This window comes from Octopus bimaculoides, chromosome 19 (genome assembly GCF_046866305.1).
Source record: "Octopus bimaculoides isolate indiv1 chromosome 19, ASM4686630v1, whole genome shotgun sequence".
Taxonomy (NCBI): Eukaryota; Metazoa; Mollusca; class Cephalopoda; order Octopoda; family Octopodidae; genus Octopus; species Octopus bimaculoides.
Window position 1 is genome coordinate 48826728 of NC_142946.1, and position 15000 is coordinate 48841727.

The 15000-nt window shown below is 38.7% G+C and overlaps 2 protein-coding genes across 11 annotated transcripts in view; both read left to right on the plus strand.

Moving 5' to 3' along the window:
• The window catches only part of LOC106877032 (uncharacterized), an 88343-nt gene extending 86976 nt beyond the window's left edge, over positions 1 to 1367 (plus strand). For all 9 annotated transcript variants that reach the window (XM_089337610.1, XM_089337613.1, XM_014925817.3 and 6 more), the window contains one exon: positions 1 to 1367. This exon is cut by the window's left edge and continues 1805 nt beyond it. The gene's annotated coding sequence lies outside the window, so the exon portion shown is untranslated.
• Positions 1368 to 9967: 8600 nt separating this feature from the next.
• The window catches only part of LOC106877106 (uncharacterized), a 59664-nt gene continuing 54631 nt past the window's right edge, over positions 9968 to 15000 (plus strand). The window contains exon 1 of one of the 2 annotated variants that reach the window (XM_052974781.2): positions 9968 to 10734. The gene's annotated coding sequence lies outside the window, so the exon portion shown is untranslated. Of the gene's footprint in view, positions 10746 to 15000 lie in introns of both variants that reach the window. The other variant, XM_052974782.2, reaches the window with a different exon arrangement.

Sequence of the window (15000 nt, forward strand, 5' to 3'; positions counted from 1 at the left end):
GATATAACTTTTTGTGATTGAGGACAAGTACAGCAAAATATCTCTAGATATGATTCTACATTATTTATTTTGAATTATATTGATCTCTGCATTCTTGTGCATACTGACAAAAGCATCTTTTTTGATTCTTCATAAAAATGTATTTATCATTTTGAATTGAATTTTGAATTTGGTTAATTTTGATTCATAAGGGTCCATGTGGTTAAGCAGTTCACTTACCAACTGTATGCTTTCCGGTTCATTCCCACTGCTTGGCACCTCGGGCTAGTGTCTTCTTCTATAGCCTTGGAACAACCAAAGCCTTGTGAGTGAATTTAAAAGAGAGAAACTGAAAGAAGATCATCCTATATGTATATATATATAAACGTGTGTGCATGCTTGTGTGTGTATTTGTTTCATTAAGGAATAAATTATAAATCAGCATCAATATCGTACAACTGACATCTCATATCATTATCACTCTTCCATAGAAAACATGTCTGGCCTGGGCAAATATTACCTTGTTTGTAAAAAGGGTTGGGTTGGGGACAGGAAGAGCATCTGGCTGTGGAAAAACCTGCTTCAGCTAATTCCATCTAAACAATGCAGGCATCGAAAGATGGTTGTTGAAGATGATTGTCTTGGAATCTGAATTAGAAACTAAAAGATCACAGTTAGAATACTTTTGTTGTAAATAATATGAAAGAAAAATCTCTGAATCTCTGGAAAATATGGTTTACTGATTATGGTTGAAGAATTTAAAAGAAAAAATAAACTCTCTGATCCCGAAAAGATGAGATGGTCACAGATAAAACATTTTGAAAACAATGATGATTATGATAATGATTCATTTTCACTTATGAGAAAAATAGTTTCTGGTTCCATAAAAAAAAAATAGGATGGTTGAGATTAAAATATTATCATTCTTTGGAGTGCTTAATTAGCATAAATAAATAAATTCTGATTCTTTGATTACCATTGAGATTTGCATATTTTTCATGCATTTGCAAAGAATGATTCTGAAAAATATCTATTTTGAACCATAAAGGAAAGAATCCTAACAAACAACAACAGAGATTCAGTCAACTTTGTACTCAGCACAGTCTTGCAACACAGTTGCATGTTACTGCACAGTTTCACTGAAAATCCACGAAAACGACGACTAGACTGGTAACTGTACCATTGACCCCGGTCAATATTTTATTTTGTTGTCACTATGTCTGACTTTACAGGACAGTTGTCTCAATTTTTTTTTTTTTGTATTGATTGGGGTACAAACAGTCTTAACCACAGCTGTTTGTATCCTTTTTCTAAAAATCAATAATCTTGTAATATAAACATAATTTTATTTGTTCTACATATGTAAAAAAAAAAACCCATGAAATATGCTTGTTGTTCTTTTTCTCCTTTTTTCTTATTGCTGTTTAACTTGGTTCTAGGCAAATACCTCTGCTGTAAATTCCACCACAGAAAATTCCACAGAAAATTCCACAGAAAATTCCACAGAAAATTCCACAGAAAATTCCACAGAAAATTCCACCACAATGAATTTCACAATAGGTAAAATCCACCATGGTAAATTCCACCCGCTAATGATCACCATTGTCAGTTTCTCTAGACTGTGGGTCTGTCTATCTCTCAAGTCTTAAGAAGAGAGAGAGAGAGTCTGAAGGTGAGATAGAAAATAATCTTTATAATCTACTTGAATGAAATGGAATTTACTGGTCACCATTTATGCTAGGGAAAATGCTTAGCAGCATTTCATCCAACTACGTTCTGGGTTCAAGTGCTGCCAGGGTTAACTTTGCCTTTCATCTTTTCATTCAGGTGTTGATAAAATAGAGTTAATCTCTAGTTTGTCACCCGGTCATAAAAATAAAAAATAATAGTGTAATCGGTGTAACACAATGTGTAGTAATAGACTAGAGAAGAAGAGATTGATGATGATGCATTGTTGCAAGTCATTGAAGCCGATCCAAAGCAAACTGCACGCCAACTTGTGGTACAGTTTGGCATCTCCCATGTCACGATCATCAACCACCTGCGTCATCTCGGCAAGGTCAGCAAGCTTGGAAAATGGGTGCCACATGAATTAACTGAAGCGAACAAACAAGCACGTGTCACTGCATGTCAAAGTCTGCTCTGGCGAAGCCAAAGATTCGATTGGTTGGAGTCAGTAATTACTATGGATGAAAAGTGGGTACTGTACTCCAATGTGAGGCGCAGACGATCCTGATGTAGCAAAGGTCAACAGCCAAAACCTTCGCCAAAAAGGACCGCTTGTGCAAAAGAAGGTTATGATCTCAGCTTGGTGGGATTGCTGTGGTGTGATCATGTCGGATCTTCTTCCACGCAGTACCACCATTGACAAGGATGTCTACTGCGACCATCTAAAGATCATGCTGGCCGAAAAGCACTCAAATTTGAAGAAGATAATTTACCACCAAGACAACACGGCAGCACATCATGCAAAGAAGACATCAGAGAAGCTGAAAGAGGCGGGCTGGGAGATTATGGTGCACCCACCATATTCTCCTGACCTTGCCCCTTCTGACTACCACTTATTCTCTATCTTACAATGCGTGATTGGTGATACAGAGCTCAAAAACGAAGAAGATGTGAAATCGTTCCTTTACGACTTTATTGATTCAAAGCCATGCAATTTCTGGATGAAAGGATTCAAAACTTTGCCTGAAAGATGGCAAAAGGTGATCGATAACGAGGGTGATTACCTTTTGGATTGATTGTTTTTTGTTGTTTTTATAATTGTTAATAAAGTAATATGTTAAAAGTATCCAAGAACTTTCTTGAGTACATACATATATGTTTGTGTGTGTGTGTGCATATACATGGTTGTGTGAGTGTGTATGTATGTAGAGGTTGTGAATGTAGGAGGTTTATGTCTATGTATTGTGAGAATATGGTTGTGTGTATATTTTTATATATATATTTTATATATTTTTTTATGTCTTAAATCTTTTTTCTTTTTTTTATTTTTCTACCTATTACAGTTACTTACCTTATATTTAACGGTTTTTCATAGCATCTGTTGCCATTAATAGCCAACAAGAATGTATGGTAGCTCTTCGCTCTGGCATTCAAAAGTCTGAGTACTATAATGACAACCTTTTACTGCTTGCTCTAATTTATAACTTAATAATTACAGAGGCATCAAGCTGTTAGATCAGGTTATGAAAGTTACGGAGAGGGTCATAGCCCAACTAATTAGGGAGCAAATCAATTTAGATGAGATGCAGTTTGGGTTCGTGCCAGGTAAAAGCACCACTGATGCCATATTTCTAGTAAGACAGCTGCAGGAGAAATATCTAGCCAAGGATAAACCTCTGTACCTGGCCTTCGTTGACATGGAGAAAGCCTTTGACAGGGTCCCCCGATCCCTTATCTGGTGGTCAATGAGGAAACTTGGGATAGAAGAATGGTTAGTGAGAGCTGTGCGAGCCATGTACAGAGATGCTGTCAGTAAGGTGAAGGTTGGAAATGAGTACAGTAATGAATTCCAGGTAGAGGTAGGGGTCCACCAAGGTTCCGTCCTCAGCCCCCTCCTATTTATCATAGTCCTCCAGGCGATCACAGAGGAATTCAAAACAGGTTGCCCCTGGGAGCTCCTCTATGCTGATGACCTTGCACTAATTGCGCAGTCACTATCAGAACTAGAGGAGAAGTTTAAGGTGTGGAAGCAAGGACTAGAATCGAAGGGCCTTAGAGTCAACCTAGCATAAACCAAAATCCTAATAAGTAGGAAGGTAGATAAAACACAAACCCCTTCAGGTAGATGGCCCTGCTCAGTATGCAGTAAAGGAGTAGGTAGTAACTCTATAAGATGTACCCGGTGCAAGCTATGGACACATAAGAGGTGCAGCAATATCAAAGGCAGATTAACTACAAAGTTAGTCTTTGTATGTGGCAGATGTTCAGGTGCAATAAACACTGTGAACAAACAGGAAACAACTTCTATCTCATTCCAGGGAGAAAAACTAGAGGTAGTTGATAGCTTCCGCTATCTGGGTGACCAAGTTAGTAGTGGGGGTGGGTGCGCTGAAAGTGTAACTGCTAGAATAAGAATAGCCTGGGCCAAGTTTAGAGAGCTCTTACCTCTGCTGGCGACAAAGGGACTCTCACTCAGGGTAAAAGGCAGACTGTATGACGCATGTGTACGAACAGCAATGCTACATGGCAGTGAAACATGGGCTGTGACTGCTGAGGACATGCGTAAGCTCGCAAGGAATGAAGCCAGTATGCTCCGCTGGATGTGTAATGTAAATGTGCATACCCGTCAGAGTGTAAGTATCTTGAGAGAAAAGCTGAACATAAGAAGCGTCAGTAGTGGTGTGCAAGAGAGACGATTGCGCTGGTTTGGACATGTGGTGAGAATGAATGAGGATAGCTGTGTGAAAAAGTGCCACTCCCTAACAGTTGAGGGAACCCGTGGAAGAGGTAGGCCCAGGAAGACCTGGGCTGAGGTGGTGAGGCAAGACCTTCAAACATTGGGCCTCACCGAGGCGATGACTACTGACCGAGACCTTTGGAAATGTGCTGTGCGTGAGAAGACCCGGCAAGCCAAGTGAGATCGTTGCCAGTGCCCCTGGACTGGCTCTTGTGCGGGTGGCACATAAGATGTACCATCCTGAGCATGACCGTTGCCAGTACCACCTGACTGGCCTTGTAGGATTTTCAAGCGAGATCGTTGCCCGTGCCCCTGGACTGGCTCTTGTGCGGGTGGCACATAAAAGACACCATTTCGAGCGTGGCCGTTTTCGTGCGGGTGACACGTAAAAGCACCCACTACACTCTCTGAGTGGTTGGCGTTAAGAAGGGCATCCAGCTGTAGAAACTCTGCCAAATTAGATTGGAGCCTGGTGTAGCCATCCGGTTGCACCAGTCCTCAGTCAAATCGTCCAACCCATGCTAGCATGGAAAGCGGACGTTAAACGATGATGATATATATATATATATATATATATATATATATATATATATATACATACACACACATACATACTCTTCCACCATACCATAGGGCCAACCAAAGCCTTGTGAGTAGATCTAGTAGATGGAAACTGAAAGACCTCCATATGTATGTATGTATGCTTTTGCGTGTGTGTGTGTGCATGTATATGCACATGTATATGTGTGTTGGTGTTTGTGTGTATATACACACATACATTATGTGGGCAATGTTTTCAACCGAGATGTTACAATCGTGTGTATGTACATATATTTACTTGATTGCTAACATTTATTAGTGGTTTTTCCCACTGTGCTGATGTGCCATCCTCTATCATTAATAAAATTGTCAGCATTTTTGTACATATATAATTACCCATCAGAGGAATTTACAGCATGAGTGACAACTCAGTAATTATAGATGTTAATGCTTATGCGATGTATATGGACGAGGACAGCTGCATAAAGAAGTGCGATGCTCTAATTGTGGAAGGCACCTATGGAAGGAGTAAATCAAAGAAGTGCGACGAAGTGGTGAGAAAGGATCTTTGCATACTGAACCTCATTAGCAAAAGGACAAGGGACTGGGGGATGTGGCAATTTGCTGTACTTAATAAGACATATCAAGCTAAGTAAAATTGCTGTCTTAGACACATATTGGCTCATCCTTTCAAGTGCCAGTGCCACTTAAAAAGCACCTGTGCCAGTGCTGCATCAATGCACCCATGCCAGTGCTGCATAAATGCACCTGTACCAGTGGCGCATGAAAAAGTACCCAACATACTCTGTAAAGTAGTTGGTGGTAGGAAGAGCATCCAGCCATTGAAACCATGCCAAGTCAGACAGCTGGAGTCCGAACAGCTCTCTGATAGTCAGCTCTATGTCAAAGCGGATGTTAAACAATGATGATGATGATGAGGTTAGCCATAATCTGGAACATAACTGAGAGCCACCTAAACACAAACATGCACACACACACACGCACTCACATATATATATATACACACACACAGAGGCATATATATATATATATATATATATATATATATATATATATATAATATAAATAATATATAAATATATGCGTATATACATACACATATGTACATACCTACATATATATGTATGCATATATGTGTACAGGACATCAAAAAACGTAGACAGAATGAGAAACGAGAGCATAAAAAACAAAAACATAGAAAACAATCTTTTTACGAACAACGAAAAAACAAACAGAGAAATGAGACATGCGACATAAAGAACATTCCCTTCATTAGTTGTCCCCTATTTTATCTACTCCACGTTTCGAAGGTAAGGACAAGATGCGATTTCATTAAAACAGTCCTTCCTGCAAGGCAAATTAAATAAAATTTGGGATTTTTTGCAGAGGGTGAAAGTGGTAACAAAAACAGGACAGTGAGAACAAAACAGTAAAAACAAACAGTGAGGGCTGTTAAGACAAGACGATGTGAAGTAGTGAATGCTGGAAAAACGGGCTTTGAGAAGAGACAGATAAAAGCACATCTTGTCTTTAGGAACGAAGTGGAAGAAACAAAGATGGATGGCCATTGGTCACGTGTGAGCAACGAGAGAGTCAAGGAGGAAGAGTGAGAGAGAGGGAAAGGTGAAGGGGAGAGGAAAACAGAAAGGAAGAAGAACAAGAAAAAGCCAAAGAAAACCACTACATCAGACCTAAAAGGCTCTTAAACAAACCGAAAAATCCAGTAAGCGAGAAAACTTCAACCAAGTTCAAAAAGTTAACAGAACAAATGACAGATGGTTATGTGCAAACCCTTCTGAAGGTCCAAGTGTTATACATATATAATTTCCTGCAATTGTCATGGTTTTAGGGGTTGTCAGCAATGAAGGACATGTGATGCCTCCTTACTTCTTGCCTTAGAGTTAACTCTGCCGCCTACATTGAGGTCCTGGAAATAATTGTTAAGCCCTGGATAGATGGTGTATGCAATGGAAGGTCATGTATGTTTCAGTAAGACTCTGCACTATCACACATGGCTCTAGTAACACAGGAACAGATGGCTGAAAATTTTCATGATCATTTGGCCTCCTAATTCCCCAGATTTCTATCCATTGGACTGTTACCTGTGGAGCGTTGTTGAGAGAGAGTTCAATGAACACACTCATAACACCAAAGATTCTTTGAAAGCTGCCATAGTCAGAGTAATGTCCAAAATGAACCAGGACCACTTGATTTGAGCTTGTAGAGGATTTAGATCTCAAATAGAGGTGGCTGTTGAAGCTGAAGTTGGTTTTATTGAATAACATTATAGAAAAGAAGTTTTTTTTTTTATCCTCATAGCAATTTTTGATAAATAAAGTTATTTATTATATACCTGTTTTTTTTTTATAAACACAAATCTGTCCTCAAATATCTTATGCACCCTGTATAGTCATTCCTACAGATGTGTACCTCACCCCAAGATTTTGTTGCTTCATAACTTCCAGGAAAATGGATACTTTTTAACAAAATTTTCAACAGATACCACTTAGATGCTGTAGATTCAAAGTATGTTGGGATTTGCCGGAAAATATTTTACTGAGTGGTTAGAGAGAAGTGTTTCAGAAAATTCACATTACTCAACATTTTCCCCTCATAACTTTCAAGAAAATAGGTATTTTTTAATGAAATTTTATACAAATACCTTTCAAACTGCATAGATTACAATTACAAAGAAATATGTTGGGAAAATTTTATGCAAGGGTTAGGGCGTGGGGAAAGGAGTTTTGGATCAGGCGGCCCACATAAGTTGGAATTGCTCTGTTTTGACAGGGTGGGGTAGGAGGGTTCCAATTTGTTTTCCCCCGCAACCTTTGAAATGATGGGAGGTATCTTTTTATGAAAAAAAAAGTTTTGAAAATTTATGATTTTTTAAAATTCCAATTCCCCCCCCCCCCCCCCCCAACTCCGAACCAATTTTGAGCTTTTTCTTTTTTTGCACTATGCACTTAAAACCCATAGGAGAAACCTTTTCAGTTAAAAAAAAAATTGTTAATATTTTCAGAGGAAAAAGGTGTGATTTAAGGGAGATTTGGCTATTGTTTCTAGCACATTCCAAGACCACTCTCCTCGTTTCTTTCTCACTCTCACATCTATTGGTGTTTTTCAATATTTTCCCCCATAAATACATTTATGCAATGAAAAAATGGAAAATTTTAAATTTATGTTTTTTTTTTGTAACCCCACTCCCAGATGTTTTCGTTTATAATTTTAGAATATTGGACAGCATGAGAAGGTCATTCCTGGGATTTACCCAGAGTGATTTAAAAATAGAGGTATGTAAAAGAGTATTTACTTTGATAGAATAATTTTCTGTGAGGAAATATTTTTTCTTAAACACAAACATGCACACAGCCTCGCTTGGTTGGGATGAGCTTAAAAATTTAAATTATTATTTTATTATTTTTTTTTTGCTTATATACAGCAATCGACCATGCATGTTACTTCCTACTCATCATTCCATAAAATGTGTTTATGGGGAGAAAAATATTGAAAAACATCAATAGATGTGAGAGTGAGAAAGAAACGAGGGTGGTCTTTGGATGTGCTAGAAACAACAACCAAATCTCATTTAAATCACACATTTTTTCCTCTGAAAATATCAACAACTTTTTTTTTAACTGAAAAGGTTTTTCCCATAGTGTGGAGTGCAAAAAAACAATTGGCCAAAATCGGTCCGGAGTGGAGTGGTGGAGTGAAAAAAATCATGAATTAAAAAAAATTTCTTTTTTTTTTCATAGATGCCCCCCATCATTTCGAAGGCTGTTGTGAAAGAAAGAAAAATTGGAAAAGTCCCCGCCAAAACAGAGAAATTCCAACTTATGTGGGCAGCCTGATCCGAAACTCCTCTTGCCACCTCCATGCAAGAAATTTTCCCAACAAATTTCTTTGTAATCGTAATCTATGCCGTTTGAAAAGTACTTGTGTTAAATTTCATTAAAAGATACTCATTTTCCTGAACGTTATGAGTGTGAAAATGTCGGATTGTGTGAATTTTCCAAAACCCTTCTCCCTAACCCTCAAAAAATTTTTTCTCAACAAATCCCTCTACATTATTTACATTTTACGGATATTTGTCCTCATCTTGTTTGTTGTTAACACAACATTTCGGCTGATATACCCTCCAGCCTTCATCAGGTGTCTTGAGGAAATTTCGAACTTGGGTTCTCATTCCTAAGGTATTTTTCGATGTTGTTATAAATAATAATAATAATAATAATAATAATAATTATTATTATTATTATTATTATTATGCCCACAGGCATATGGCGTAGTGGTTAAGAGTGCGGGCTACTAACCCCAAGATTCCAAGTTTGATTCCAGGCAGCGACCTGAATAATAATAATAATAATAACAACAACAACAACAACAACATCGGAAAATACCTTAGGAATGAGAACTGGTTCGAAATTTCCCCAAGACACCAAGATGAAGGCTGGAGGGTATATCAGATGAGAACAAATATCCGTCAAATGTAAATAATGTACATAATTCCTCATCTCTTAACTATAGAATTGTGAAATCCCTCTACATACTCTTAATTTACAGCATCTAAGCGGTATTTGTTGAAAATTTTGTTAAAAAGTATCCATTTTTCTGGAAGTTATGAGGCAACAAAATCGGGGGGTGGGGGTACACATCTGTAGGAATACCTATAAAGACCCCCCCCCCCCATTGTTCATGAATAACCATAAGATTGCACTTGGAAAGTTCCCCTGAGACACAAGTCCGGGCAAGGTTGTTTATGGAAGACTAGCATACCAGCCGACCCTCCTCACGCCACCGAAAGGCAAAAGGGGCCGATACAGCTTGGCACCAGTGATGTTTTCAACTCATTTCTACAGCTGAGTGAACTGGAGCAACGTGAAATAAAGAGTCTTGCTCAAGAACACAACACACAGCCCGGTCCGAGAATCGAACTCACTACCTTATGATTGTGAGCCCAACGCTCTAACCACTGAGCCATGCGAGGTAGGGTAGGTAGGTAGGTAGGTAGGTAGGGTGTGTGTAAATGGAATTGTCATGTAATAGATTACATTATATATCTGTTCAAACATCTGATTCAGGGCTAAATAAATGCCGCAGAGAAATATTCTGAAGTGGGTAAAACATGACGATACAACGAGAACGTCCTCTCTCATCACGCAAGAAGCTCGTTCAGTTGACGATCTAAGTTGTTCATATGTACTGAGAATGTAATAGACATGTTGTCTATTTCGTAACTTATTTTTGCAGAGAAATCTTTACGACATTTTGATCGGTTGATAAAACTGACAATTATTACAGCTATTTTTTTGTCTTGCCTTCTTCACTTTGAAAAACAAACACGTGCGTGTTTTAAATATCAATAGCACAGTAAATTTACCAGACACGTTTTACTCTTTGTCATAAAAATAAACCTATTCTCAGCGCCTCCTACTACTCTTATCTTGTCTTACGGGGAAGTTATTAATTTTTACACTTATTACTAGATAACTAAATCGGAACCGGATTTCAAAACAGAAACATTGACTCACACTAAAGCTTTCCTAGAAGTATAAAAAGAAAAACGAAACTAGTCGTTTAAATGACTGTCGTTTCTCTCAGAATCTTTTGCATAATGTAAAACCCAGAATTTAAATCATTTACTACAAAAAGTGAGGAAACATCGCTGACATGAACTTAAGTAAACATAAGAAAACTCGTTTGAGATTGCCTAACTTCTTTAAATTCTGAGAAGGGTGTTGTTAAATAACAAGGATTATGTTTCGTCTTCCGCAATCATAACATCAGTGAGTATAAGGTATTTGTTATTGTTTGTACAAATCGATCGGTGTATAGATTTAAAGTGTTCATTTTCCCGGACGAAAGTTTATCTACTTTCGCTATGTTATAGCCACCATTTAATGAATAACCATATTTTCCTTGTGGACTTCCTTCGATTCCTATTTTACTCTACGGGATCTCTATAGTCATTCACTGTATTTATATAAAATGAAATATTATTAGAAAATGAATAAAAAATATCTTGTGTATTGTAGAAGTATAAGCAATTTATTTCACATAAATTTTATGGACCTCTAAGGTTTCTTTAGGCCACTGTTGAGAACCACTGCTGGTTGTAGGGCAGTCTTAGGCGTTGTGGTACTAAATTTGTTGATGGTCACAGTGACTGTTCAACCAAGTAGTAGTTTAATCTTTTTTATTCCAGCAATGGCCCAAGCTTCTTTCGAAATCCTGATTTTATAGTTTAACATTCTAGTGGTGTTGGTTACTAGTATTCACTTTCTCACAAACAAATGTTGGCGATCTTTTGGTTTCCTAATGCACAGAAACACCTGTTGCTTGTAAATTCCCTAGTGGAGTTTTTGAGACGGCTGTCCCTCGAAGTCCCATACCGCATGAAGTTTATACAACGGATCTTATGATGTCCACTGCTTTTGATTTCGCTTCTTCCTAGTTCGCAAATTTATCAGCACAAATTTATTTCTCATAATGCACTCTATTATTCATGATCTTAAATACCCTAGTCTTGTCCCTGGATAATCTTTAGGCAAAGGTGAGTAAAGCCCGTGTCTGACGTAAAAGCTTCTTGATTCTTCGTTGTCTACCTTTTATCATTTTGTTGCCACCTGTCGTATAGATATCAAGGTGATCTCGTTTCTATTTAATGAAACATATTGTGTATCTTAAAACTACAATTTTAGGAGCAACGATTACTAACCCCTAAGTAAATGATAAAATAAATTTTGGCCGACACATAGAGAGAGCAATTGGAACAGGGGACTTGCCATTTGAAGGCGTCGTAAAGCGAAAGGGACAGAGAGAGAGAGGAATGTTGTGTGTGTGTGTGTTGATGGGGTTTGTGTATGTGAAAGTGTTTTGCTGGTGTGTGTATGTGATTGAGAGAGAGAGAGAGAGCGAGATAACTGAATTTTTTTTATTTACTTTTGGAAGTGAGTGATTGACAGAAAGAGAGAGAGGTTGTTATGTATGTATGTATGTATGTGTGAATGGCTAGCTTCAGTGACACACACACGCACAAAAACATACGTACGTACACCTATGGCATACATGTTTTTTGTACGCATACATGTTCATGGTGAAGATCAGAGAGAGAGAAGGCATGTTTTTGTTTGTATGTATGTTTATATAATGGTCTGCTATGTAGAAAATGATATGGAAAAATGACAGTTGTCGAATGACATACTTTCGGTTTACGATCACTCATTGAAAAGTGGAAAATTATCCGAAGCAATCGGTATTGATATTTCGGAATAAAAATACTTTGAAAAAAAAAAAGAGTTAAAAGCAAAAAGTGGGGTGGGTTAATAAGTTTTAAAAAGCACCCCCACCCAATAAAAAACGTAATCTCTTGTTGAAAACAGAATTCGAAGTTTTTGGGAGGGGATAAAAAAAAAGGCAGGGTATTAAACATGTCTACCTGGACATTGCTGAATTGTGTCAGTATTTCAGTTTATAATCACAAACTAAAAGAATGTCTTTATTGGCAAACCCTGGTAGAATGAAAAGTTTTTTAATCAGTTCAAGTTTGGAACTCGGGGGTTTTACTTACAAAGCGTACATTGTTTTAGAAGCCATTCATTTTTCTCTTACACTACACTTGTTTTTCTTTCGCTCTCCTTCTCTCTCTCTCTCTCTCTCTCTCTATCTATTTATCTATCTGTCTATTTATCTATCTATCTATCCATTTTTTGCAAAGTTATGAGGTAACAAAGTCAGCAGAAATGGGGACACATATGTAGTTATATATATATATATATATATATATATATATATATATAATTCTTATATATATATATACAAACAATGTATGAGTATATGAATATATATGTACATGTATGTACATACCTTCATCTACATGTACATATAGATACATATCTGGGTACAGGACGTTGCAAAAGAACATGGACAAAATGATAAACAAGGTACAAAAAACAAGCAGGCCACATAGAGAACATATCCTTCTATATATATATATATATATATATATATATATATATATATATATATTTTTTTTTTTATGTGTATTTCTTCTATCTTAATGAATAAAAATTCTTCTGATAGAATAAATGGGTTAATAGAAACCAATGTAGCAAAGAACACAAAATAACTGTGGTTAGCTCCTGTTTTTAAGGTAGGAACTCCTTGAAATTTTGGGTATTTGAGTATATTTAAAAAACATTTCGCAGATAATATCTGCACACAATATGAGGCTTTTGCATCCACTAGAGAGTTCAAACAGTAATATCATTGAACCAAACGTTATTAACCCTTACCAAAATAACAATAATAATAATAATTAATTCGTTTTATTGGCCACAAGGGCTAATATCAATTAAAGACATATAAGGACAAAGACAGGACGAAGGTTACAAAAGGTTTTGTCCGAAAAGGTAGGAAAGTTCGTCTAAACAGAGGAAGAAAACGGAGAAGGATATAATAAATAAATAGATAAATAAATAGATAAATAAATAAGTAGAACTCCCAAAGGGGGAGGCGCTTCGAAAAAGGAAAGGTTACACGTGGAAAAACCCATAAAACCACGGGAGCCTGGTCAGAAAAAATAAGAAAGGGGTATAGAGCCCTTTCTCCTTTTACATTACCTTTTTTTTTTTTTTTTTTTTTTTTTTTTTTTTACAGGTGTATTCTCAGAATTGGTCCGTTTATACTGGCCATTTTTCCAACAGTCACCCATCTTTCAACGAATTTGCTATGAGACAGCACTTCCCTCTCTACTCTCATCTTCCTTTTCAAGTGGAACTTGAAAAAGTTGATGAGGCCTTGGCCAAAGAGGAAAGTGTCTGTCTTTAACCCTTTCAAACGGGTCCACCATATCACCTCTTTCGCTACAGCCACTAGGCATAGGAAAATTGCCTTGCCCTCCTGGTTAAAGGAGGTCGGCGGGTCAATTCTCACGATGGATCCAGCTGATAGCCGGATCCGTCCTACACGTGACAGTAGCTGTTCGATATAGACCCACAGGTCAGCAATGCTCGGGCACTGGACGAGTGCGTGCAGAACGGTTTCGTCGTCCTGAGCGCACCTCGGGCAGGCCCGGTTGACGGCACTTCCATGTCGGTAGAGTTTATCTCGAACAGGTAGCGCACCTCGGTAGCACTGCCAGGCGAGGGACCTTTGGAAATTATCCATGGGCCCCGGCCCGAAAGTTCTCCTGAACAGACTGCTTAGCTGATTATCCTCGACGCCTAGAGTTTCCCCGAGAACGTCGTCGCACTTTTCTCCCACTAACCCTCTATAGAAAGCTAGAGTGGATCTACTACCGATCGCACTGCCCGCCTGACTGAGGGCGGTGAGAGCTTGGCGGCACTCGAGGTGCCAAGCGCCCTTTCTCGGTCTACGTTTGATCCAGGATTGCAGCTCTGTTAAAGAAACGAGCTGCGGAAAATCGCGTCTGACGAAAGGCGACCACACCTGTTCACCGTCCAGGAAGCGCCTGAGATGTCGTAGCCTGAGCGCATGTTTGCGCATCAGCAACCACGGCATGCCAAGGCCTCCGTTCAGCGGCTGTTGACAGCAGATAGAGCGCCTGACCAGTGGTACCTGACCCTTCCACAAAAAGTTGAAGAGCAAGCGTACTATCTTGGTTAACCAGCGGTCGGGACAAGGGACGACGGTCAAACGGTAATAGATGACGGATGCGATGTACGCATTCGCTACCTCCGCTCGACCTTTCAAGGAGAGCTTCCTCTCAGCCCATTTCTGGGTGAGGTTGGCCACCCTGTTCGTCACTTCTTCCCAGTTTTTCTCCAACTGGAGGTCCGGACCGAACCAGACCCCGAGCAGTTTAACGGGTCCGTCTGTCCAGCGCCCTACGACGCTGTTGGACGGCATGGACTTGCCCCTCCAGGTGCCTAGTTGCAAGCCCATTGACTTTTCCGCGTTAATTTTCGCACCTGTCACCGCTTCATACTCGTTTAGTGTCTCGCCAATCAGGTCAATATGCCTGTGGCTCGACACCATCACGGTAACGTCGTCGGCATAGGCAGACACGCTCCTTCCACATCCCAGATCAC